General features: G+C 42.7%; 1 long non-coding RNA gene across 1 annotated transcript in view; it reads left to right on the plus strand.

Annotated features, from left to right (window-relative positions):
* The first annotated feature begins 1,432 nt into the window (after positions 1 to 1,432).
* The window catches only part of LOC120405409, a 64,225-nt gene continuing 38,932 nt past the window's right edge, over positions 1,433 to 26,725 (plus strand). The window contains exon 1 of the long non-coding RNA XR_005598565.1: positions 1,433 to 1,568. This is a non-coding gene — a long non-coding RNA (uncharacterized LOC120405409). The remainder of the gene's footprint in view (positions 1,569 to 26,725) is intronic.

Below are 26,725 nucleotides of genomic sequence, written 5' to 3' on the forward strand. Positions count from 1 at the left end.
AAGCCAGGAGTAAATGTAATAAACACGTGTGTGGTTTGCCAGCACAGCATGTTTCACTACACTGCACTGGCCAAGGACAGCAACTGTGAGTGAGATACAGAGAAGGGATAGGCACATTAAAGGGACTTTTCAGTTGCTGGACTTAAGACCCTGAGGGGAAAGGACCCTGCCCAACTTACTTGGGGGCGGGTCTTTTGCTCATGGTTTGTGTTTATGAACCCTAGTTGTGGCGTTTTCCCAAATTAATGCTAAGTTAATTCTCTCCTTTTATAAAAAGTTTTTACTACACTCAGACTCTGCTTGCAAGAAGGGAAGTATTTCTCTTAGAGGCACCCAGGGGGTGGAGTTTAATTGTCCCAGGTCATTGGGTGGGGGCTTGAGCTGTTTTTTTGTTATATTGTTGAAAAGGAACCCCTAGATACTGAACCCGGCCCTTGTTGCTACTAGCTCCACCTGGCAGAAGGGTTACATTTAATTAAATAAAATGTTGAAGCTAATTTAGGAAATTGCTAGGAAATCTCTGCTTTTGGTCAACCACCTCTTTATTCATAAAACCATATTCATGTCTTCCACATGTGTTTACACAGACTCGGGATGCAGCTTCATAACTTGTACTTTGCTTTAATATTCCATATTTCGTTTTCTGTTATGTTTGAAAGTTGTATTTCAGTGTTAGTTATTGTGATTTGTGCCTTGTATTAAATACTTGTTTGGAGTTTTTAATTGCAAATTTTAAATGTACTACAAATGGTAGGTTGTAAATCTAAGAACCATTTGGTCAAAAGCCAAACAACTAACAAGAGCATCTTCTCAAAGAAGGAGTCGCCTTCTGCACAAAGGGAGTGGAATGAAGCAGAGGATTTGACTCAGAGCCATCACATCACAGACTAGAGAAAAGATGGTCTTTCTCTAGTGTTCACTGTTGAGGCTGCCCATAAAAGCTGCTTAGTGTTCTAGCACCTGCGCAGAAGAAAAATTCAAATACATTGGCAGTAATTGAAAGAGCAACAAAGGAGATTAAGAGGCTGTAGGGATTCATTCAGAAGGTAATTGTTTTAAATGTTGGCTGAAGGATGACTTAGTAATGGAGGGATATGCTGTGCATAAACATAACCATTGTGGTCAGCAGGGGTGAGGAGAACACATCCTCCCTGTAACAGGCCTTCCCTTTAAGGCAAGCAGGGAAAGTCGAGGAGGCCAGGCTTCCCCATTCCAGGAATCCTCAAGTGGACAAGGGCCTAGGAAATGGCAGAGGCAGGTGCTGGGAGGGAGGAAGTGGTTCTGGTGACATTGTCTGGGGTGACTGTTTCTTTAAGGGCCTGGGCTCTGAAGCTTTATATTTCAGGGTGGGACAAGGCTCCCCTCTCAGCCAACCAGGATAAGTTCTGGGAAAGAGGGCAGCATATAGCCTGCCTCTTCCTGCATAATGGGAGTAGCAGGGGGGAGACTGCTAACTTCATCTGCCCCAGTGGGAGAAAAGACTGAGGTGGTGAGACTTGGTCTCCAAGCTGTGAAGGAAGGCTGCACTCCAGAAGAGATTCCTGAGTGAAAGGACACTTGCTATGGAGGTTCTGTCTGGATTTTTATTTATTTATTTGAAAGATTTTGTTGCTAGCCTAGGAGGAACTGGCTGAGGGCAGTTTAAAGGGGCCAGCTGAGAGAAGCTCCTTTAAGGGCTGCAGCCTGCTACACTCCCCTTGATTTTTCAGTAGCCCGTTGGTGTTCCCTCATTATTGCTTTGGACTCAGGCATTTTCATTCTAGGTCCCCATCAACCTTTTGTGTGGTTGCAGCTCTGATGCTGCATAAATATTTGAAGGGCATAAATGCCAAGGAAAGTGATGAATTGTTGGATTAATGGGATGAAATTGAGCAAACTAAAATATACACTCAGTATCAGAATATCATTCTAACACAGAGATCTCATAGCCAGTAGAAAAATCTCACAAAGGAAGCAGAAGAAATTTAATGTTTTAGGATAGTTGAAACAAGATTGGACCAGGGGTGGCAGGTTTGTAGAAATGTTGGTGGTGCCCAGAATCTGCCCACCCAAACTCCGCCCCCCTCACCTGCCTAAAGCTCTGGGAGGGAGTTTGGGTGGGGAGAGGAGGTCTGGGGTGCAGGCCCTGGGCTGGGGCAGGAGATTGGGGTGCAGCTCTGGGAGGGGGTTTGGGTGCAAAAGGGGTGAGAGGTTGGGCTCTGGGAGGAAGTTTGGGTGGGGAAGGGGGTTTGGGGGTGCAGGCTCTGGGATGGAGTTGGGTGCTGGGTGCAGACTCCAGGCTGGAGCAGGGAGTGGAGGTGCAGGAGGGGGTGAGGGGTTCAGGCTCTGTGACAGAATGTGGAGGGCTGGGGTGCAGGCTCTGGGAGGGAGTTTGGAGATGGGAGGGGGTGTGGAGGGAGGGGGTGCACTGGTGAGGGCTGTGGGGTGTGGCTGGGGATGAGGAGTTTGGGAGGGGGCTCAGGGCTAGGGCAGAGGCAGCAGTTGATGCCTGTCGGGAGCCAGCAGAGCGGAGTCAGAGGGGAGCTGCTGGGGAGAGGTAGGGACACGCTCCGGGGCCTGGGGCAGCCACGTGGTGACAGCAAGTGGGGCTGAGGACATTAGGGGGAGAGACTCAGCCCCAAACATTGGTGGAGCCGGGCCCCCGGGCCCTGAATATTGCTGGAGCCCGGGCACCACAGGCCCATACAACTCACTACCCCTGGACTGGGCAGTGCTCTAGAGAATGTACTACAATTGTTTACATGTACATAGTGTCCTTCACAGCAATATTGCAGACTGCTGTACTGATAACTACAGAATACCATTATCAGCACTTACTCTACAGCAAACCTATATTTCTTTAGTCTTGCCTTGAATGCCAATTGTATTAGGCAGTGTATTTCATAGTCTAATTCAGGGTACAGAGTTACAAATTGCCCCACCTCCAACTGACTCAATATAATCAAGACTACCAAATACAGTATCCTGATGATTCAGACCTTACTATATGCCCTCTAGGAACATAATGAAAGAGAAGATTAGGTACATAGACTGGGCCATAGCACAGGATTCAGGACTTTGAATGTGAATGAAATAAATATTATTTTCAAAGTTTAAGTTGTCAGGGAGCCAGTGCAAAGACTCTATAGCAGGAGTCATATGTTCAGATACGCATCTGCCTGTCAAGATTAGATCTGTTGCATTTTGAATACACAATGCAAGGTGGAGTTCCTGCTAACTAAAGAATTAAAGTATTTTAGTGCAGTGGCTCTCAGCCTTTCCAGACTACTGACCCCTTTCAGGAGTCTAATTTGTCTTGTGTACCCCAAATTTCACCTCATTTAAAACCTACTTGCTTACAAAATCAGACATCAAAATACAAAAGTGTCACAGCTCACTGTTACTGAAAAATTGCTGACTTTCTCATTTTTACAGTATAGTTATAAATCAATTGTAATATAAATATTGTAGTTACATTTCAGTGTGGTATATAGAGCAGTATAAGTATCAGAGGGGTAGGCGTGTTAGTCTGGCTCTGTAAAAGCAGCAAAGAGTCTTGTGACACCTTATAGACTAACAGATGTTTTGGAGCATGAGCTTTCGTGGGTGAATACCCACTTCGTCGGATGCATGTAGTGGAAATTTCCAGGGGCAGGTATATATAAGCAAGCAAGAAGCAGGCTAGAGATAACGAGGTTAGTTCAATCAGGGAGGATGAGGCCCTCTTCTAGCAGCTGAGGTGTCAAAACCAAGAGAGGAGAAACTGGTTTTGTAGTTGGCAAGCCATTCACAGTCTTTGTTTAATCCTGAGCTGATGGTGTCAAATTTGCAGATGAACTGAAGCTCAGCAGTTTCTCTCTGAAGTCTGGTCCTGAAGGTTTTTTTGCTGCAGGATGGCCACCTTAAGATCTGCTATTGTGTGTCCAGGGAGGTTGAAGTGTTCTCCTACAGGTTTTTGTATATTGCCATTCCTAATATCTGATTTGGGTCCATTTATCCTTTTCCGTAGAGACTGTCCAGTTTGGCTGATGTACATAGCAGAGGGGCATTGCCAGTTTCTCCTCTCTTGGTTTTCACACCTCAGCTGCTAGAAGAGGGCCTCATCCTCCCTGATTGAACTAACCTCGTTATCTCTAGCCTGCTTCTTGCTTGCTTATGTGACGTTATTGATATAAATGGGGACCATATAGAACATGGGTTGCAACCAAGGTCCTGTAGTGGCACCAAATCCTAAGGGTCAGGGTCATATAGGTGTCTAAAGACCAGGTTCTGGTTTATTATTTATGATTATGCTGTCTGTATGTGTTGTGTATTGTTGTTTGTGAAGTATATATTGTGGCTCTGTAATGTCTATATTTTTTTTTATTCTGCCTCTGCTCAAGTGTCCCAAGCAGACAAGCCCCAGCAGCCCTGCAGCTGGGTTGATGGCCCATAAGATCAGCCATCAGCCACCACTGACAGAAGGAGAGAGCAGACACGCCTTGTGACTCAGCAAAGTATGACTGGGGGCCCATGAGACTCACTCCATTTTTTTTTTTTTAAAATAGGAAGAACAAGACAGGATTTACACCAAGACAAGTCTAAGCTAAGGAAGGCCTCATCTCCATCTTCTCTTCAATCCTGCTTCTGACCTCTGGAGGGACTTTGCTGGGACTGAAGCTTTTGGACTGACTGAACGACTGAAGGACCCATCCCTCTGTTTGATTTTGGGTCCCTTTGGGGTCGAGTCAGAATCCGCCAGCCAGAGTTGCACAGTGTGCAGAGTCACAGAGGATCCACAGAACTAGGTCAATTGAACTTTTGGGTCAGAACCCCACGCAATAAAAAAAAAATGTGGAGAGAGGTTGGTTAAATTTGGAATGACCACCATGAGAAAAAGAGAAGCAAAACTGCCTGCGTTTTGAGAGCAGCAAGCCAGTGATGAGAATGAGCAAGAACTGGCAAAAAGGAAAAGGCAAGAAAAGAAGAGAAGGACCAGCTGAAGAAGAGGCGAGCTGGAGAGAGAGAGAGAGAGAGAGAGGAGAGAGAGAGGAGAGAGAGGAGAGAGAGAGAGAGGAGAGGAGAGAGAGAGAGAGAGAGAGGAGAGAGAGAGAGAGAGAGAGAGAAGAGAGAGAGAGAGAGAGCTGAGAGAGAAGAAAGCTCGGTAGGGGACGAGGGGCTGGCTGGGCTGAGGAGGAGAGACTGCGGAGTGCAGCAGGAGACAAACAAAAAGACAACAAGAAACTGCAACTCCAAGCTAAAAGAGTCAAAAAGAAAAGCAAGAACTGTATCAAACTGTTCTGATTTGTTTAGTTAGTTTTTATATGTTTTGGTATGGCAGGGGGGTGTTTTTTAGTTTTTCTTAAGTTTGGGGAGATGGAGAGGGGGGATGGGGAGAATTTTGTCTTTGTCTGAACTGTCTGTGTGTGTGTCTGAAAAAGAAAGCAGTCTGTCTGATGTCTGTGAATCTGAATCTGATGAAAGTGAGAAGAAAAGATTAGAGAGAGAGAGAAGAGAAAAGATCTCAAGGTTAAGAAAATGATTAAAGAGGAGGTTAAAAAAGTAAGTGGGGGGGTTAAAGTAATAAGTGAGGAGGTATTAATTGGTAATGGTAATGGAAGTAAACCTGAAAAATGTAGTAAAGATGTAAGTAAAGAAAGTAGCTGTAACTGTGATTTGCTAAGCTAGCTTCAGTGTGTAGAAAAAGCAGCAGCTTATCTGTTGGGAGGGGCCTAGTGCCCTTGTGGGAGTTTTTGCAGGAGCTAGGCAGGCTTTGGGGAATGAGGATGTTGGATCCCTCCATTGGTTCCTGGAGGAGTGTGGAGTGATGAGTGTCCATGTCCTCCTGTTTGTGTGGGGTGGAGGGAATGTGCTATGAGGGGTCTGTGTCTGTCTTGTCTGTCCCCTTGTTCTGCCTAGTTGTCTAGGGAGTCCTGTGTGCCAAGCAGTTGTCTGGGAAGGTGTGCTGTGTGTGGGTGGAGCTGAATCTGTCTCTGTGTGCTGTGTCTGGTGTGTGTCTAGATGTCTCTGTGGTGTGCCTGTGTCTGTGGAGCAGGGTTGGCAGTTGTCTCAGCCTGGGTTGTAATGGTTGGAAGCTGTGGAAGGTGGAATGGGGGAATGGGCAAAATGGGTAGTTGGCAGGGGTTGTGTCATGCAGCCAGTTAGTGTTTGTGACTAGGTTGCATCTGCTTGCAGTGTGCCAGTTGAAAATGTGAGAACAGAGTTGTCTGGTGCTTGGTTGGTGCTCAGCCAGGTGCCAGCGAGGTTGGAAAGGTGATTAAAGGTGATTTATAAGACAGGGAGACTGACAGTTTGACAAGGTGTGTTAAAGACTTGATTTTTGAGTGTTACTGACAGACAAGGAAAAACTGTTGAAAGCCTGTTAAGATTCTGAACTTGTTCATGGCCTGTAGAAGGAGACTACTTCTGTGTGTTGCAGGAAGTGGTCAGCTCAGAAGTGGTGTGAGGGAGAAGGAGGTTAGAGGCAGAGGGAGGGTGAAGGGGAAGAGAGGAATTGTGAGAGGGGTGAGCCTGGGTAGTTGAGAGCAACCTAAGGAAAAAAGGAGGTAAGCAAAAAGCAGTTTTTTAGCAAAGTGAATTTATCAGAAAGTGTCTTGAAAAAATCCCAGAAATTTTCTTTTTTCCAGAATCCAGCACTTGAATTTTTTGAGGTTAAGTAGAAGAGAGAGACTTATTTTTGAGGTGTGTTAAAAGGCTTAAGTGTGTTGTGAAGCTGAGGTGCTGTTGGAATGCCTGAGACTGTGTGTGTGTGGGTGGCTGAGGCTGTGTGGTTGAAGGAGGCTTGTCTGAGGATGTGGTCTGTAAGTAGAAGTCTGTGTGCTGGGATCTGAGAGTTGCAGGAGAGGAGCCGTTTCAGGGCAGGACAGAGGTGGCTAGGTGCTTGAGTGGGCTCAACAGTTGTAGGGCTAGATGCTTGAGGAAGCAGTCAGAGTCAGCCAGTCTCCACCTGTGTTAAAGTAAAGTGGTGTGGAGAGTCCAGCCTCTTGCTTATAAGAGGCAGGAGAAGGAAGACATGTCTGCTAAAGTGAAGAAAGGAGGCCAGAGAGATCAGTTTTAGCTGTGAGAAGCTGAGAGAAAAGAGAAAGAAGGGCCATCAGCCCAAGAGAAGAGAGGTTAAAGAGAAAGAACAAGAAAAGAAGAGAAGAAAAGAAAGAAAGAGAAAAAACATTGGTTTGGGAAAAATGCAAAATTCCATGACAAAAAAGCCAATAATTGTTGTAAATTGAAACAATGTGTTGGATGTAGCTAATTATGTACTAATGTAAACAATGCTGTAAATTTTGTAACTAATGTGTTGCTATGGCTAATGCTAATTTAATAAAATAACTAAAAAAATGTGAAAGAAAAATGCTAAAACACAAATTATGATAAACATGTAAATGGAACTTTTATGTCACATGTAATACATGTAAACAGAAAACAATGTTTATGAAAAAAAATGCATTCCATAAATGTTAGAAAAGAAATGAAAGGGGAAACAGCTATTATATGGTAAATGGCTAAATGCCAAGATTTGAATAAATTTCATAAATAAATATGTTTATGAATTTTTGCTATTTTTGGTATCAAAAAATGTTAATGGGTTTTTACTATGGTTCAATATTTTTCTTTTCTTGTAGCTAAGTTCACATGATATGTAAAGGAAAAATGCTTCAAAAGCTCTACAAGTTATATTTCACATTTGTAAAATAACAAACATGAAAGCTAACCACTATAAACCTTAAACCAATAAATGAAGTACCATATTGATTAACCATTACATGACTAGTCCATGGCATTTATGAGACCAATGAAGTGTGGCCCTCTGTAGGATGTAGTCAGCGCTGTTTGGTAGGGTGAACAGAACAAAAATTTTGACTTGGGGGTCATTTGTTGCATAGGGTATGTTTGGGTTCCAAGTGCGTTTTTGGGGGGTAAATAGCCTGATATATAAGGTGAAAAAGTAAGAACAGGGTTGGGTATAAGGGTCATGTAGTGGTGTCAAAGACCAAGTAAATTATGTCATATGTATGTCTGTGTATAATTGTGTGTAGTTGTCTGTATGTATTGCTGTCTGTATGTGTCTGTATGTTTATGTCTGCTCCTGTATATGGAGTGCTCTGGTTGAAGTTCAGACAAGCTGTGCCTGCTGATGGATGGGACCCATGCAGAGAAGGCAGAGCTACACTGACCCATGGCAAAGTATGGCCCACGCTGACCCCAGCAGAGAGACTGACTAGACTCCATTGACTTTTCATATTGACTCAGACCTACAAAGGGAGTGAAGACAAAGAGAGACTTACACAGGGAAGTTCCATCTCCAGAACCCCTTCAAGTCCAAGAAAGGCTCATCTTCTACTGCTTGAAGCCTTCACACAGGGCTTTGAATCACTTTAGTTTAATCCTGAACTTTTAGGACTTTCATCCTCTGCTCCTTTACTGGAGGCTACTTTCCAGAGACTGAAACTGAACCATTACTGACACTATTGCAGTATTGCTGTAATTTGAACCAAACCCTTTGCCCTTCTGGCATGCAATTTTTCTAAAAGCTTTGCTTTTCTTTTTTTTTCTAAGTTTTGATTAACCAAAACTTTTTTGAATTAAGGCATTGGCATACCTTTATTTGTGGGGTTTTTTTTTTTTAGATGATTGGTTTTCTGATTTTCTGGTCTGGGGTGATCTTGGGAGGGTTTTTTATTGGTTTATTGGGGGTTTTTGTGCTTGGACCTGGGGGAGGTGGCACTGGTTTTGTGTGTGGGTGGTTTGTGTGGGTGAGGGTGTGAAGTGTTTTTGTTGTTTGGTGGTGGTGTGCAAGTGAGTTTGATAGACTGGTTTGGTGAGCCCTTGTGTGCCTTGTTGTGGCCAGTTGGGTGGAAAAGCCCAGCTGTTGAAAAGGTTTTTTGATTTGGCTGGTTTTGATTTGCCTTGCAATTGAATCCTGAGCTTATAAATACCTGCCCCTGGAAATTTCCACTACATGCATCCGACGAAGTGGGTATTCACCCACGAAAGCTCATGCTCCAAAACGTCTGTTAGTCTATAAGGTGCCACAAGACTCTTTGCTGCTAGAGCAATATAAATAAGTCATTGTCTCTCTGAAATTTTAGTTGTACTGACTTCACCAGTGCTTTTTATGTAGCCTGTTGTAAAACTAGGCAAATATCTAGATGAGCTGATGTACCTTCTGGAAGACCTCTGCGTGCCTCCAGGGGTATGTGTACCCCTGGTTGAGGACCACTGTTCTTGTGTGACAAAGTCATGTAAAAAGGAGTTTTAGAAATGGGCCTAAGATACATAGGCATGAAGATGGAGTCGGTGCAACATATTGAGTTATAAAGGAAAATATTGCACTGACAGGAGAAAGGATTGGATGTCCTAAGATCTCTTCTAGGGAAGTGATGAATCTACTATTTATTAAATTTGTGGATACCAAGTAGATGGTTTCACCCTTTGGACTACAGACACGGGTCTAAATGGCATTAGAGCAATATGCTTGAACTACTAGTCTGCCTCAGCTAGTGCACAAGCCCTGCTGCTTCAGCACGTAGCTGTAACTCAACTAACTGCAAGGACTTGCAAGAAATTGCAACCAGCTTCAAGTCTCTTCAAATATGCCAAGCTGCAGTGAATATGTCCTAATAAAAGTAACCAGAGTGTCACTGACTACTTAGAAGTGTTAAATCTATACGAAGATATATTTTCTAACCTGGGGCACTATTGCTAATGTGTGCTCTTCCTCTTTGCTTTTCTTCTGTCAGGGCCTTGAGTTTCTGGGACACAGAGCAGGGAGAGACAGACAGCATGAGAAACTGTGATCTGATTTGCTATGATTAACTCCTTCTCCACCCCCCCTTAATGGAGAACAGCTGATGTTTTAGGACCACTCACTCATATATCCATATTGTATGACTACAAAGAGGATGAACGGTAAATGTCAACCCATGGCTCCAAAGGCTTGAATGATGCAAGCGGTTCCATTTCTTGGAAGCGTCCTGCTCTACTGAAAATATTGAACTGCCAAGGAGGGGTGAAGGAGATTCTGGGAGCATGAGGAGCTTCAGCGAGTAAAGCCACATGCAGCTGGCAATTTGAAGAGTTTACATGCAACTTCCCAGGCCACTGAAGAGTCTGAACAGGAACATTAGGAGTAGGGGAGATCTAGAAGGGGCAGGGCGATTATTACCAAAAAAAAAGAAAGAGGAAAGTAGTATTGTCCCTCTCACCAAGTCCCAGTCATTATCTAAGATGCTGGTAAACCAGGTGCCAGCTCTTGTTGATGCTGTAGGCATCAGCTGAGCACTGACAAATTCATAGCTGGAAACCAGACCAGCTCATCTGTATGTTAGTATTGTTCAAGATAGGTTTTTAGACTTATACAAATGTTTAATGTTTAGACCTTATGGAATTCTTGTAGGTTGCTGCATGCATTAATTTCACTTGTAATATCTGTATCCAATGCTATAAAGGGTGATTCATAGATTCATAGACTGTAGGACTGGAAGGGAGGGATAGCTCAGTGGTTTGAGCATTGGCTTGCTAAACCTAGGCTTGTGAGTTCAATCCTTGAGGAGGCCACTTAGGGATCTGGGGCAAAAAAAAATTGGTCCTGCTAGTGAAGGCAGGGGGCTGGACTCAAGGTCCCTTCCCGTGCTAGGAGATTGGTATATCTCCAATTATTACCTTTTTTTTTTTTTTTTAACCTTTTAAGGGACCTTGAGAGGTCATCAAGTCCAGTCCCATGCCCTCATGGCAGGACCAAATACTGTCTAGACCAGGTGATATGTAGTCTTGCTTTATAACTGTAAAAATGCTTGCTCTGAACCTGTGAACCCAATCAGGAGAAATAGTTCACTGCCCATCAAGACTAAACGGGCCATTGTGAAATATCACAGTACAAAGACTTGGTAAATGGCCCTCTCACACCCATGCAGCTAATATGTGCAAGAAAGTCTGTCTCATCAGCTTGAATGCTGGAAGAAGGAAATGAAACAGGGGCACATGAATTTTTAATCTCTCTGTTTGGACTCTCACTGTGCTGGAACTAAGAAATAGAAGCAGAGATCCCCCGGGGTCAACTTGGGTTAGCTATAAAAGGCATTCAGTGCTAACAGATTGCTACAACTGTCAACTTTTGGAACCACTGACTTGTGTGTTTATGTTGCCCGCTTTAACCTGTAAATAACTCCCTCATTGCCTTTTCCTAGTTAATAAATCCTTAGATAGTTTACTATAGGATTGGCTACAAATGTCTTTGGTGTGCTATGTGAGGTACTAATCGACCTGTGGTGAGTGCCTCATCTCTTGGGACTGGGAGCAACCTGAATCTTGTGCTCTTTGGTTTATGGCAACCAACTATCACTAAGTCCAGCTTGCCTGGGTAGCAAGAGAGACTGGAATGGCAAAGGGGACTGTCTGTAACTCCATGGTAAGACTGTTATAGTACTTTAGGAGTTCACATTTGTCATTGGGTTGGAGAAATCTAATTACTGAACATACAACCAGATATCTGCCCTGCTTTTTGACAGTCTGACCTGAGGTTGGCACCATGGCCACAAACCACTCCAGACAGCATGACTGGAGGTTCTGGAGGAAAGCCATTCTGTGAACTGGATCCCTATCCTGTATTGCTGGCAAAATCCAGCAGGGGCTACTGGGCCCACTGCTGACAGAGATGATTAATCCTTCTCTAAAGGAAGGTGTGAGGGGTGTATAAACACCACACTAGAACTGAAGTAGTTAAGGACCAGTTCTGGGCCCAAGTGTCTCCTCTCCCCTGCACCTGTAGAACCTACTCCAGTTGGGGGGAGAAGCTTGAAAGGGAGCCATACAGCTCAGAGGAGGACAGAGAAGGTAGAAGGACAGACCTATCCGGAGAACCCCTGAGCAGGGCCGGCTCCAGACCCCAGCGCGCCAAGCGCGTGCTTGGGGCGGCATCCCGCGGGAGGGCGGCAGGCAGCTCCGGTGGACCTCCCGCAGGCATGCCTGCGGAGGGTCCGCTGGTCCCGTGGCTCCGGTGGAGTATCCGCAGGCACGTCAGCAGGAGGTCCACCGGAGCCGCGGGACCAACGACCGCCAGAGCGCCCCCCGCAGCGCGCCGCCCTGCTTGGGGCACCGCAAATCCTAGAGCCGCCCCTGCCCCTGAGCAAGGGGCCTGAAATAGCCTTTGCTGCCAGAAAGGGGCTAACAACTGAGCCCAGCTGGGCTGAAGCTTCCGTTATTTTTTGTTTTGCTGTCTTGTGGGGAGGCAAATAGTACAAAGTGGCCCAGGAAGCCAGCCTTTCAAGGTTGTTTGTTCTTGTTACCTCTCATAGGGCCCTGCGTTGGAGCCTGGTGGAGTGAGAGGGCCCACACCCGTATGCCAACAACACTTGTCATGGAGGGTGTGACATTCTGTACCTTGGGGGAGCATCCTGTAACCCCTGTGTTCCTCATTTACATATAATCTTCTTGTGGTGTCCAGTGGCTCAAGCAGATTCTCACTAGTGTTTAAATGGCTTGTAGAAATATACTGTAACCCTCCATATACTTCCTACAAGATGGATACTGAAAACACTTCCAGGCCTTTTTAAACTTGGAGGGAGAGAAGCTAAACTTCAAATACACCTGGCTTGTAAAACACTGATTAAAACCTACTAGCCCAGGCACAAATTCTAGTTGCCTTTCTTTCACCATGATTGAAAATGAATGATTGACTCATCTGTCAAATTATTCAAACAGGTGAGTAAGGTGCTATTTACTAGGCTAATATAAAAATGCATGTTTTTTCACTGTAGGTAGGCAGACATGGTCCCGAAAGGCAAATAACTACTGTATGTATATTTTCATTTTAGAGGCACAGGATAACCAGAAGACAGCAGTTTTTAATTTAGTCATTAGAGGTCAGTAAATCCCAGACTATTCATCACTTTGGTTAAATTTGATTTTGTTTTTTTAATATCTTATAACAAGGAAAGACAAAATAATCGCAGCCGTTCCAGAGCTCTTTCTTGAAATACCGGGTGTATCTCTTAGGGAGAAGTCTCCTTGAATTCAATAGGGAGCAAACCAATAGATTTCAATAAAATTAATTGTTGTATAGAGATGACTCTAAATGACAGTATTTCATGACAATCTTTCTGTGTGATTTTTTTTTTCTGTTCTACAGATTTTGATAGAAGGGAAACAACTACCTATTACATTTTACAGGATTATTTTCTACATCTTTTTAAAACTTAACTTTCTAGTCAATATATAGGACTCTTCCATAAAAGATTTTAAATCACTACCACACATATCCAACTTCTAATTTAAGATGAGAGCCCAGAAGTATTTGGTGGGCATGTCTGATGGGGTGTCCACCCCACGTTGGCCTGTAAGGGGTTAATGGGACCTGAGGGAGGCTGCGCAGAAAGCAGCCAATAGGAGAGGGGCTGCAAGGAGCAGCCAGTCAGGGCCTGGCAGGCCCATATAAGAAGAGCTGTAGGTCAGAGCAGGTTCAGTTGCTCCCTTGAACTTAAGGAGGGAGGACTAGTAGAAAAAAGCTAGCATTCTGGACAGAGCAGGATCAAGGGAGTGACAGCGAGCTCCTAGCTGGCTCCTAAAACTGGCATGCTGAGGCCCTGAGGTAAGAGTGAAGAAGGTGCTAAGGCAGTGGGGAAGTTGCCCAGGGAAAGAGATTGAGCAGTTGGAGGGGATGCAGCAAGTGGCTGCTATCTACAGGGTCCCTGGGCGAGGACTCCCCACCCCTGTCGCCAATGAGGAAGTGACCAAATAATTGGCTGTGGTTGCCACTGGGAGGTGGGGAATCTCCTTCCTTAGAGGATTTTAAGGTCAGGCTTGACTAATCCCTGGCTGGGATGATTTAGTTGGGAACTGGTCCTGCTTTGAGCAAGAGGTTGGACTAGATGACCTCCTGACGTCCCTTCCAACCCTGATATTCTATGATTCTAAGTGGCTGGACAGTGGACTGCAGTTTCCCTGGAAGGGAGAGAACAGAGTGAGACACATCTGGACAGCTGTGTCCTAAAGAGGATGATGCAGTCCTTGGAGTGACACGGGTCCAGGAGCAGAGGTTACAGCAGGTGAGACATCACCAGAAGAGGGCACAGAGCTAATTCCCAAGACAGCCAGTAGGAGCCACTGCAGTGGTGAGTCCCACCCCATCACAGCATGTTATATTTTTAATAGAGCTAACACCATACCCCTGAATATCATGGCTACTAGTGGGGTTAAGTGGGAGTAGTCCACTTATAGTGGTGTGCTGACAGTCTACAGCACTTCTAGCAAGCATTCTCAATCGGACAGAGCCCGTATTCTACTGAGAGGCCTGACTGCATTTGATCTACCAAACTCTTCCTCCTTCAAAGGGATGGTGGAAAGAAATAGATCTTCATTGTCCAGGACTATCCCACCAGAGGGATTAAGCCAAAGGGAGGAAGAGAAGGACTCGTCCATTGCTGATATTCAGGATACTGTAGATGCATGCCTAAGGCAATACTCTAACAGATCCCCCACTCTAAACTCTCAAATGTTGGAGCCTGGTATATTTAAAGCCTTTTCAGGTAAATATATTGAAAGGAATAATATCCCTTTAGCAGAGACATGGAGAAGCTGACTTGGTAAATCTCTCTTCATCTCTAAATCCAATGATATTAGGCTCATAAAGTTTAAAGCCAGAAGGAACCATTAAATCTAGTCTAACCTCCTACAAAAGCTTTTCAATTCCTTTGATAAACACGGTTTCCCTCCATTCCGTCCCCAACGATTAGCACCTGTGGGCTAGATTCTGCTCTGTCCAGGATGCTAGCTTTTTTGATCACTGAAGGTAGATGTTAGTTTAGTCACAAGGTATATAGAAAGTTACAATATAGTTAATATGGAAAAGTGGATGAGATAGCAGCACAAAGTGCCTAAGGAAGAACCATGTGATAGTAAAAGATGGTTACAGCTAAAAGCTGTGGTATTCAGACATTGTTCTGTTGACATAAGCTCTATCATGTGCTATTCATGCTGTGATATGCACCCTGGAGGCTATATTAAAAGTTAAGCATTTACTTGAGCTACATATGAGCAGCACTGTAGATAAAGAACAATTATTTGAACCGTATGCTATACTCCTCCTGTGTAATGTGACTATGCTGATCAGTATAACACAAAGTACTTCTGACACTTCTTTGAAAAGTGCCAGATCTTCCCAGTACTGAGCAATGATGAGTTCCACAGGCATTGGGAGGAACCTGCCCAGGGCACGTACTGATAACAGAGGCACCATGAATACTCAGCCCCTGTCCCCAACACACTAGTCTGCACCGATACAGAGGAAACCCCTTCAAAGCCATGGTCTGTGACCTAGAAGAGGAATGGATCTAAGCAGCAGGTGCTGCAAACCTTTATTTGTCCAAGTAATCTCATCAGATTAAGTGGAACTATTTGCCTAAATAAGGATCCTTCACTGGAGTAAAAGTTTACAGCAACAAGGCCATAGGCTTTTCTAAGGTACTGACCAACCTCATAACTAACTAACTGAGATTCTGGGCTATGCCACTAAAAAGTGTAGCAGAGAACTCAGACCTGGGGCTTTGTCACCTTTGTGCCCTCCTGATTGTAGGTTGCTGCTGGGAAGACAAAGCAGCTCCTGGTGTACTTTAAACTGCTCTGGGACCTGCCTAAATTATGACAGCCTCCCAGTGCTGCCCAGAAGCTTTGCAAAGCTGTGCTGTGGGCTCACCCTAGGGCTCTTACACGCGCACACACACAAACACCCCTCAGGCCCATCTCCAGCACACCCCGTACACCAGACCTTGTGAAGGGGGTCATTGGAGGGGTCTTCTTCAGTGTCTGTACCAACGGAATTGTCTGTCTTCTGATATGGGGCTTTTAGAGCACCTTTACCTGGCCCCAGTCCCTTTATCCAGCATGAATAGGGGTATTACCCTAGGTTTGTAGCCATACTATGCACCATTCCCATATCTTGCCTCCTATCCATGTGCAGCAGAACCTTCTCTAGTCTTGCTGTGTTGAATGCCCTTGGTACACAGGAGAGGAGGAGGCTGCAGGGTTTGCCCATATGTACTGGGGTTATATATTTTAAAGTTATATTCGGTTCATTATTAAAGTAATTAGATTATATGGCAAAGTAATGTGTGAAAAGTTATGTTTTTAAACCAGAAGCTTTTGTTTAAATAATATGCCTCACCCACCCCAAATGCACAATTGTTTAGTAGTTACAGAATTTAAAAAATTAGTTACTAAAAATACCTGAAAAACTTCCCTCCTGGGCTAAGATCTCATCTCCCCAAATTACAGCCTGGAGTAAATGTTTACTACCATGTCTTCAGCTTTGTAGCTGGCATAGCTGAGAGGCAATGTGATCTAGTGGACTGAGCTTAGCTCTGGAAACCAGTACTAATCCTACTGTAATTCTGGTTTAATATGATTTTCAGCAAATCACTTAACCTCGCTTTCTCTTTCCATCTGTAAAATTGGGGTGATAATACCTATTTCACAGGAGCATTGTGAGGATTAATTAGTCTGTGCAGTGCTTTGAAGTTGTAAAGCATTATATAACTGCTCAGTATTATGTTTGCTTATATACCCTAGAGGCGTAAATGGAAATACTGACAGACCTTCAACTACAGTAGTATTACTGGCAACAGACACAATTATAATTATTATTTTTACGTCTGTCAAGCAATTAAAAAAATTAATCGCAATTGCGCTGTTAATGATAGAATTTAAATATTTTTGGATGTTTTCTACATTTTCAAATATATTGATTTCAATTACAACACAGAATACAAAGTGTACAGTGCTCACTTATTTGCACTGTAAAAAACAAAAGAATAGCATTTTTCAATTCACTTACTGTAGTGCAATCTCTTTATCATGAAAGTTGAATGTACAAATGTAGAATTATGTACCAAAAAACCCCTGCATTCAAAAATAAAACAATGTAAAACTTTAGAGCCTACAAGTCCAATCAGTCCTATTTCTTGTTCAGCCAATCGCTCAGACAAACAAGTTTGTTTAAATTTGCAGAAGATAATGCTGCCCGCTTCTTGTTTACAATGTCACCTGAAAGTAAGAACAGGTGTTTGCATAGCGCTATTGTAGCTGGCGTCGAAGATATTTACATGCCATATACGCTAAAGATTCACATGTCCCTTGATGCTTCAACCACCTTTCCAGAGAACATGCGTCCATGCTGATGATGGATGCTGCTCGATAACAATCCAAAGCAGAGCAGACTAATGCATGTTCATTTTCATCATCGGAGTCAGACTCCACCAGCAGAAGGTTGATTTTCTTTTTTGGTGGTTTGGGTTCTGTAGTTTCCGCATCAGAGTGTTGCTTTCAGAAGTCTTAAAAGAATATGTTCCATACCTTGTCCCTCTCCGATTTTGGAAGGCACTTCAGATTCTTAAATCTTCAGTCGAGTGCTGTAGCTATCTTTATCTCCTTTGCATTTTGTCAAATTTGAAGTGAAAATGTTCTTAAAATGAACAACATGTGCTAGGTCATCGTCTGAGACTGCTATAACATGAAATATAATACAGAATGTGGATAAACACAGCAGGAGACATACAATGTTCCCCCAAGGAGTTCAGTCGCAAATGTAGTTAACACTTTTTTTTTTTTTTAAACGAACCTCATCAGCATGGAAGCATGTCCTCTGGAATGATGGCCGAAGCATGAAGAGGTATATGAATCTTTAGCGCATCTGGCACATAAATATCTTCACATGCCAGCTACAACAGTGCCATGCAAATGCCTGTTCTCACTTTTAGGTGACATTTTAATTAAGAAGTCAGCAGTTTTATCTCTTGTAAATGTAAACAAACTTGTTTCTCTTAGCGATTGGCTGAACAAGAAGTAGGACTGAGTGGAATTGTAGGCTCTAAAGTTTTACGTTGCTTTTGAGTTCAGTTAAGTTGCACTTTCATGATACAAGTACTGTAGTGCAATCTTTTTATGAGGTGAATTGAAAAATACTGCCTTTTGTTTATCACTTTTACAGTCCAAATATTTGTAATAAAAATATATAAAGTGAGCAGTGTACACTTTGTATTCTGTTGTAATTGAAATTAATGTATTTTAAAATGTAGAAAAACATCCAAAATATTTAATAAATTTCAATTGGTATTCTATTGTTTAACAGTGTGATTAATCATGATTAATTTTTTCAATAGCGATTAATTTTTTTTCAGTTAATAGCATGAGTTTGCGATTAATTGACAGCCCTATTTTTTTCAAAGGCTCTTTTTCATGGCTTTTTTTAATCACAAAAATTAATCTCTTGCTTCAGCTTCACACACATTCAATAACCTGCCCTAAATCTTGGTGTTTGTAGTTTTCTATAGCCAAAATCATATGAGAGCATTCTTTCATAGATTCCAAGGCCAGAGGGGACCATTGTGATCATCTAGTCTGACCTCCTGTATAACACAGGCCACAGAACTTCCTCAAAGTAATTCTTAGAGCAGAGCTTTCAGAAAAACACCCAATCTTGATTTTAAAACTGTAATTGATGGAGAATCCACATGTTTCAATTCAAGGACAGTGTGAGCTAAGCATGATTTGACTTGCTTTCCTTAGTCTTCGAGGTTTTTTTATTTTGCTTGTTTTTATACTGCAAACACAAAGCTGAAGTTTTATGTTGTTTAGGTTGTGCATTCTCCTTATTCAGTCATTCACCCTATTTGACAACTAATTTTTAGTGTAGTTACGTGCCACTAGCACCTCCAATGCCATTACAATGTTCTATCATTAATGAAAATGATAGCAGCTTCTAAAGCTACTGTTGATTATCTAACTGATATATAAACCTGCAAAAGACGTACTGCTTGAGCTGTGCTACTTGATTATAAACCAGGAGGCCTTCTGGTGGGCCACCATTGCCCTGTGGCCCAGCAGGAGTGCTGACTGGTCCATATGATCCTGCCTGTCCTTGTTTCCAGCTGCTAAATCATATTTGTTATGTTATGACTGCTTCATGTTAGCAGTAACTGTACTTGCTATTGGAGGTGGCCTTCATGATCAGCAAAGGGAAGGCACTGGCGAACATTTTACTCAGATGCGGACCACCCTATGGAAAACTTTGACAAGTCCATTCTATAGGCAGTTCTCATTAAACTCATTAAAATAGAAGAAACCAGAGCTTGTGATTTCATTAAAAATGCTCTAAATATTTTTCCATGCCTCCTCCTTCCCTCCTCTCCCCGCACATTTTGGTAAGTATAATCCTAGGTAAGCAAGTGTAAGTGATGGCTCTGAGGCCATAAATAATTAGCCTAACTCTGTAAATGAAGTTGTGACCCTAAAAGCCCCTTTATGCCAACTGGCAAACAACACACTCAACACTCTGTTAGAATATTTAGCTAAACAGTGTCTTGTAAGGTATCATAAAAACTGGTGACATGCTGGTCATGAATATCATTGTGTGATGTATGTACAGGTTGTGTATAAAGACTTAAGCATGTGTGCTGGAAACATGTTCCTAAAACATATTTTGGAGGCAAGCCTGCCTTAGACAAAGAAATGTGGCTTTACCTGTCTGGGTCAAGCTTTGTAAACTTTAGACAAAAGTACATTTACATATAAGGTAAACAAAGCAATCAGGCTAACAAGCAGTGGAGGAAATAGCTAGGTGACCACACCAGGAGACATTGGAGTCTGAACCCTCAGGAGGTTTTCCTTGCTCTTGAAGCAAAGACAATGGACTTTGGGAAATATAAGGGGAGTAAAAAGACTTTCTAGTGATCCATGATGTAGGAGTCAGTGCCCTTGGATTCTGTGAACATGAGATATTCTTACCAGGAGGGCTGGAGATGCTGGTAGTTTGATATAAGTGAGAAACTGTGTTAGGCAAAGACATAGCTTGCTAGAATTAAGTTTTAGCACTAGAATGCATGGTGGGGGGTTGTTTTGTCTGCTACCCTTTTCTCGGACTTTTATTCTTGCTTGGTATCACTTAAATCCCTGTTCTTTATTAATAAAGTTATTCTTAGTTTTACTAGAAATGGTGTTTTAAGGTAAAGAGCATGCTCCGCAAGCCAACAGGCCGGTGTGTAAGCTGTCTTTGGGGGCAGCAAACCTAATAATTTCTGTAAGTGTCACAGCAAGAGGGCCTGAACACTGAATGTTATCTTCACAGCAAAGTTATGACTGGCAGAATCTCCTGGACTATTGCAGGGAGCTGACAAACAGTTCTAATTGCCTCACTCTCTCTAAGGCAGAGCAGTAACATGGTGGCTTATGGTTCTGGGTGTCCAGAGCGGAGCATCACAGAAGTGATGTCAGTGAATAGTACTTTATGGTAGGATGGGAGCTGTTTAGTTGTCATTTTTTGTTTTGTTTGTTTAAAAATAAAAGCTCTGTACTGATTTTCAGATTTTGCAAAACAGAGACTGAATCCTGAGAGGTACTGGGCACATGCAACTCCCAATAAAGCCAACAAGGAATGAAAGTGCTCAGGATTTCTCAGAATCAGGCCCAAGTTGATCTTGCAATACAACCAAGCAATATACATCCCCGGTGTATATCTGTTGGCTCAGCACAGTTACACCAGGAGATCGTGGTCCAAAAAATAAACTCAGAACAAAACTATGATGGCTAAAGATGGGTATTATCTATGGTATACAGTCTGTGTGCTGGAGATACATCACAATGGGGAGGCCTTGCAAGGCTGATATCAGTATAGTTGGCATTTGTGTACTACAGTCTAGATACATCGGGTTCTTTTCATGTGAGGATCCCAGATTTTTTTTCCAAAGTAGAAGCAGGCACTTAACAGTGTGGACCCTCCCACCAGCACATGTTAAATGTACTATAGGCCCCTCCTACACGATGTTGAAATACCCTCTTTCCATGCCCTGTCCTTCTGCCACCCACTCAAAATGCTCCCCCTTCTTATCACAAGTGCTGCTGACTCTGCCCCTCTCCTCTGTGCTCTACAAGTCACAGGTGATGCTATATTTCCTGCTTTTGTCTCTGGCCCTTACTTTACACCACCCTACTGGTATAATAGATATTTTCCTTCTCTTTCTCCATCTGTCCACCCTACAGGGAATTGGGGCCAGGGCTATAAAGGTATTTAGGTGTCTAAAAATACAGAGAGGCATCTAGGCACCTGATTATTCCTTATGTGGCAGTAGCATTTCCTACAGGGACATCATAACACTGTAGAAGTCACTGGGGTGGAACAAATGCTGATGTGTAAAAGGGAATAAACAGATACTCTCTAAACACTGCAGTATACCGTGAAGCAGAGGTGGCTCAAGGCAATCTGCTGCCTTAGGCAACACTTCAGTGGGTCGCTCTCCCACGCCATTAAAATTTGGCCTAGCCATCCCTCTGTCATGAAGAGGGGAGGAGAAGGGTCAGATCTGAGTAAGTGGCATTGCGACCTGGTACCTGGGGTCACAGTGCAATTCAGGTTTGGTCTAGCTGTCCCTCTGTCATGGTGTAGAGATAGTCAGGCCAAATCTGCCGGCGTAGGCAGCTGCTTAGCTTGCCTAGAGCTAGAATGGCCTCTGCCATGAAAGGTCTACCCTTATTCATGCCTTTGCCCACTTCTAAGTAACACTCTGCATTATGCTTTTCATTTCAAGGGTGCGAAAAGTACAGCCCGAGTCAAATTGCAACCCTTGAGTCCTAAATCTCGTACCATTCTTGAAGCCAAATGTGAAATCCTGGTCCACTGAAGTCAATGGTCAAACTTTCATTGGCGTCAGTGAGGACAGAATTGCTCCCAATAGGAGCTGTGGGTGCTTAGCTTTCCCCTCACACACATGTTTATTTGGGGGGCTTAAATATGTATTTAGATGCTTAAATTTAGACCTCAATGAAAATGTTGGCCTCATACCCAGATCCTCCAAGGTATTTAAACACCTAACTCCCATTGATTTCACTGAGTAAGGAATCTAATTACTTTGAGGATCTGCGCCTCCATCTCTGCAAATGTTTATCAAATACAAATCCCCTCCGTAAACTCTAAGCTTTTGTTCTTTTCTGGACCTTTTAAGACTCCCATGAGATGAGACTTTTCCTAGTGTCTTAGTTGTTCTCCCATCATTCACACTGGGGAGAGAAGGGAGTGCCTGGTTGACATCCTGCCACAATTGATCCAGAAATTCCTCCCAGATAGTCTCTGTCATGGAATTACAATGCAGCTTGGGGAAAATATTATAGTTATGTGCAAACAATTACAGATGTGCCAACTTTAAAATGGCCTCTCATTCTCACTCCCACCCCTCGCATCATCCACTTCTTTACTCCCTTCACGTCCTCACTTCTACCATTTCCATATCAGCACCACACCATTTCAAAGCAGCCAAATCCCTTGGGCAACTTTCAAAGTCACCAGCAATGTCTTCGTTATTTTGCCTCTTCTGTATATAACTTCCTCTCTCATTTTATTACTTCTTCTCCACCTCCTTGTTTGTTTATTCCCTGTTCCCCTTCTTCCCGCCCCCCGCCAGCTTCCCAACCCTTTCTCTCTCTCTTCTTGAATCTGCACCATCCCACAGATCTCTTCCCCTCACTGCTCCTTCCATCCACACTCTGGAATTCGTACCTCCACAAAGCCCATAGGATTTCTGATGTTGCTAGGCACAATTCTTCTGTAATTCATGGCTGCTTTCTAATTATGATAAGTGGAACTTAGTATGAGAGATGAAGTAGCGTAGGAAGTTAGTGATGGTAACTATAGCCAGGAAGAGAGGCCAGCAAAAGGTACCAATGTTCCAGACCAGCTCCGCAGGAGCTCTGCTGATTCTATGTTGTATTTGGCTTCCCACCATACTACTTCAGTCAGTGGTTGCACAAGCAATGCAGGGTCAGGCCATGTCAGTACTTAGATGAAAGACCCGTAAGAAAAACCCAGAGGGTGCTGAAAGAGTGCATGCACATGTGCTGGCTGGCACCTACCCAGTTATCAGTAGTAGAGTGCACAGACCCTGGCTTGGTGTCCAAACTCACCCCCTTTACTGATAACCTCCAAAATAATAACACCATTCAGATTTCAGCCTAAGCTTCTACTCTTAGCTTAGCTGGTCTTCGGTTTCCCTCCAGAACCTCCTTTGTCCCTCTACCCAAAATGGCCATCACACCCCCTTTGTATCCTGCTGGGAGGTAATTGGACTCATCTGCCGGTATTCTTCAACATCCCCACTGTAATGCTTCAGAAGGAAGAATACCACTTACTGAATGGCCCTGTACTAGGACGGATACCCACAGAGGAATACAAAGCTCTTATGTTACATCATCCTGGCTCAAGTGCTAAAATTCAGCATTAAGGTTCAGGGCACTCTTCTCTCTGATTCAGTATTGAATCAATGCCACAACATGTTTAGGGATAGCATACTGTGCTATTAGAGGTGCCATATTAAGATGAGATGTAAAACTGAGGTAATGATCAGTTGCAGTCACTGAACTACTGTGGAATTGTTAAAGCAGTTGAGATGAGTAGTGCTGTTCTCATTTAGTTCAGTGTTGTGTGTGTGTGTGTGTGTGTGTGTGTTAGAGTTGGACTCCTTCCAAGGATAATGTTGGTATGTACTCATCTGGAGGTTGTATAAATAAATCAGTTCAAGGAACCAACTCTGCTCTATGAATAACCACAGTTTCCCTATACTGCACTTTCTTGCAGGCAATAATCTCTTTCCTCTGTTACAGCAATTAATCCTGCACTCAGTATACAACATGGGGTCTACCAAAAGGAATCACCTCTCTGATAGTCTAATAATCTGTTAACTCGGCTTCACTGATCCACCAGTTTTACTGGAGCTGTCCACAAGGCTAGTGGCTTCAATCATTTTTCCATATTAATTCGAGAACATCCATATCAGATCTGTTATGTGACCTTTGTTCTTAGTCATGTGACAGCGGGTGGAAATATGATTTTTCAGTCTAAAAAGTTGCAGACCCTTCATTAGACAAACCTTTTATACCAGATTCTTGAACAGCAGTTGCTGCTGCTGCTGCTGCTGCCAATACTCTCAGATGTGCTCATTTGGCCCTGTTCAATCTCATTATACCATTGGTCTCTAGAACCCCTATTACCCAGCATTTTTAAGAGAGTGCTCTGGGAATTCATTAAAATATGAAAATATCAAACCATAGCTATCATGCCAATTCACCCTGTTGTAATGATAGTACAAATAGCCTCCATATCTATGCTGACAAAAACTTTCTGAAATTATTTTATTTTAAAGACTTCAGATAGTACAAATTAGCCTATCTGAAGTCTTTGTTTTTACAACGCTATGCTTGAAATAGCTTTAAAATTATACTACATTTATGGAACAATTGATCTTTGTTTAGTTGCATTTAGATGTTAACCTTTTTGGCAAATGAAAATGGATTAGCAGGATTACAGTTATTGGTGGGGCGGGGGCTATCACAGTGTAAAAACAAGAATTGGATCAGGAACTTTTAGTTCTAATCCTGGTTATGAATTTCTCTATCATCTTCAGAAAATCACTAAAGCCCAGATCCTCAGCAGGATTTAGGTGCCGAATGGGAGTTAGGTACCTAAATACTTTTGAGGATCTGGTCTTAAACACTTTTCTAGTTTCTCCATCTGTGAAATAGAAATAATATTTACTTAACCACCTCACAAGGATGTTGTGAGGCTTAATCATTTAATGCTTCAAAGAGCCTTCAAGATAAAAAGTACTATCTAAGGCCCCAATTCTGAAAAGACTTATGTATGTACTGAAGTTTATGCAGCATGAGTGGTCCCACTGACTTCACTTGTAACTACTGACTGCATAAAGTTAAGCAAGAGCATAAGTCTTTTCAGGAGTTGGGCCTAATGGCTAAGTATATTACTTCTTGCATAAATATCAAGCTGATAAATATTTTTATAAATACCCAATTATTGTTAATATCCTTTAAAAAAAATAAATAGAAAAAGCAAACTGTTACAAAATCACAATCACATGAGCCTGATCTTCCAGCCCTTACACAGATAAGTAGTTCACTGAGGTCAATTTAGTGAAGGCTATAGAATCAGGCCTGTGGGTTTTGTTTTGTTTTTTTAAAAACACATTTCAGTGTCTTCCCAGTTTAACCTTAATAGAAGTAAAATGACCCCAACATGAGCTTGTTAGGAACAGGGTTTGGAAGATGTGGAAAAAGAAACTGCGTTTCATTTTAAGAGCTGAAGAATATTTATGTGCCCAGATAATTCTAATATGTATTTGAAGCGACTGTGCGTTTGAGTCTTCAACATTAAAATAATGATATTTTGTGTTAGAAAACTCAGATCAGCTCTATGGGTGTGAGGCTTATCCAGCCCAGAACAATAATTGTGACGCGTACAAGGAAGAATACGGCTGCAGAATATACAATAATAGAGAAGGGGACATGGTGTCCTTTTTCAGGAATCACATTTGAAGGATAAGATTAAAAGTGCATTATCTTGATGTAGGATTATAGAAAGACCACTTGCACAGCTGGTGCATTTGCTGTTGAGAGAGACAATCTGGCTTCTGCTTAGCTTTCAGACAGTAATAACCTCACACTTTTTTCATAATACAGTAGGATAACATTGGAGGTTTCTTTTTTTTAATTTTAAAATAATTGCTGCTTATGTATAATGCTACTAATGGTCTTTTATTATTGCCAGCTTTTAAACTGTAACATGTAAAGTTGCAATGCTTTTTAATTTCCTTAAACTTACTACTAATGTCTTTCATTTGTTGTGCTTTCTGAAGGAAAGTGCCCATAATTACGCATGGTACTGTAACAATTCTCAGTGCCACAGCTTTCCTGCAGGGTAGATAGGAGAGGAAAAGCATTTTATAGTGGATTCTACAACCCTTACTCCCAGGAGTGGTTCCTACTTATTAGAGAAGTCCCATTAACTCAGTGGAGCTACTCAAATGAGTAGGGGTTGCAAACTACACCCCTAAAAACACTTTGTGGGGTTCAGAGGAGGGGCAAGGGTGCCACAGACAGCTGAGCACCCTTTCCTTGTGGGATGTAGGCATTCAGTGGACAGATCTGTGGAAGGCACAATCCTCCCCTCAGTGAATACATAACCATACTATAGTCATCCCTTCAGCAATTGATTTTAATGGGAGTTAGGTACCTAAATACCTTTGATCTAGGCCAGGGGTAGGCAACCTATGGCAAGGGCGCCGAAGGCTGCACGCGAGCTGAATTTCAGCAGCACTCACACTGCCCAGGTCCTGGCCACCGGTCCGGGGGGCTCTGCATTTTAATTTAATTTTAAATGAAGCTTCTTAAACATTTTTAAAACGGTATTTACTTTACATACAACAATAGTTTAGTTATATATTATAGACTTATAGAAAGAGACCTTCTAAAAACATTAAAATGTATTACTAGCACGCGACACCTTAAATTAGAGTGAATAAATGAAGATTCGGCACACCACTTCTGAAAGGTTGCCGACCCCTGATCTAGGCCTTACCCCCCACTCCTGAAAACATATACTGTGTGCACATGCTTAACTTTATCTACATGCAGAGTACAATGGGACTGCCCGTGTATGTGAATTTATGTATGTGTATAAGTCTCTGCAGGATCAGAGCTTTAGATGGATGGGTGATATTTTGGATAGAATATCATATTAGCCAGCCCAATTAACCCATCCCTAAGTATGAATATAAAGAGCAAGAACAGATGAATTCTTGGAAACCAACTAACTTGTTTTTATACAAATGTCCAAAGTGCTGATGGAAAGATGGAGAGAGAGAAGGAAAATATCTATTATACCAGAAGGATGGTTTGTAAATATTTTCCAGTAGTTTTTTTTCCC

This window comes from Mauremys reevesii, linkage group 1 (genome assembly GCF_016161935.1).
Source record: "Mauremys reevesii isolate NIE-2019 linkage group 1, ASM1616193v1, whole genome shotgun sequence".
In the NCBI taxonomy this organism is placed as follows: domain Eukaryota; kingdom Metazoa; phylum Chordata; order Testudines; family Geoemydidae; genus Mauremys; species Mauremys reevesii.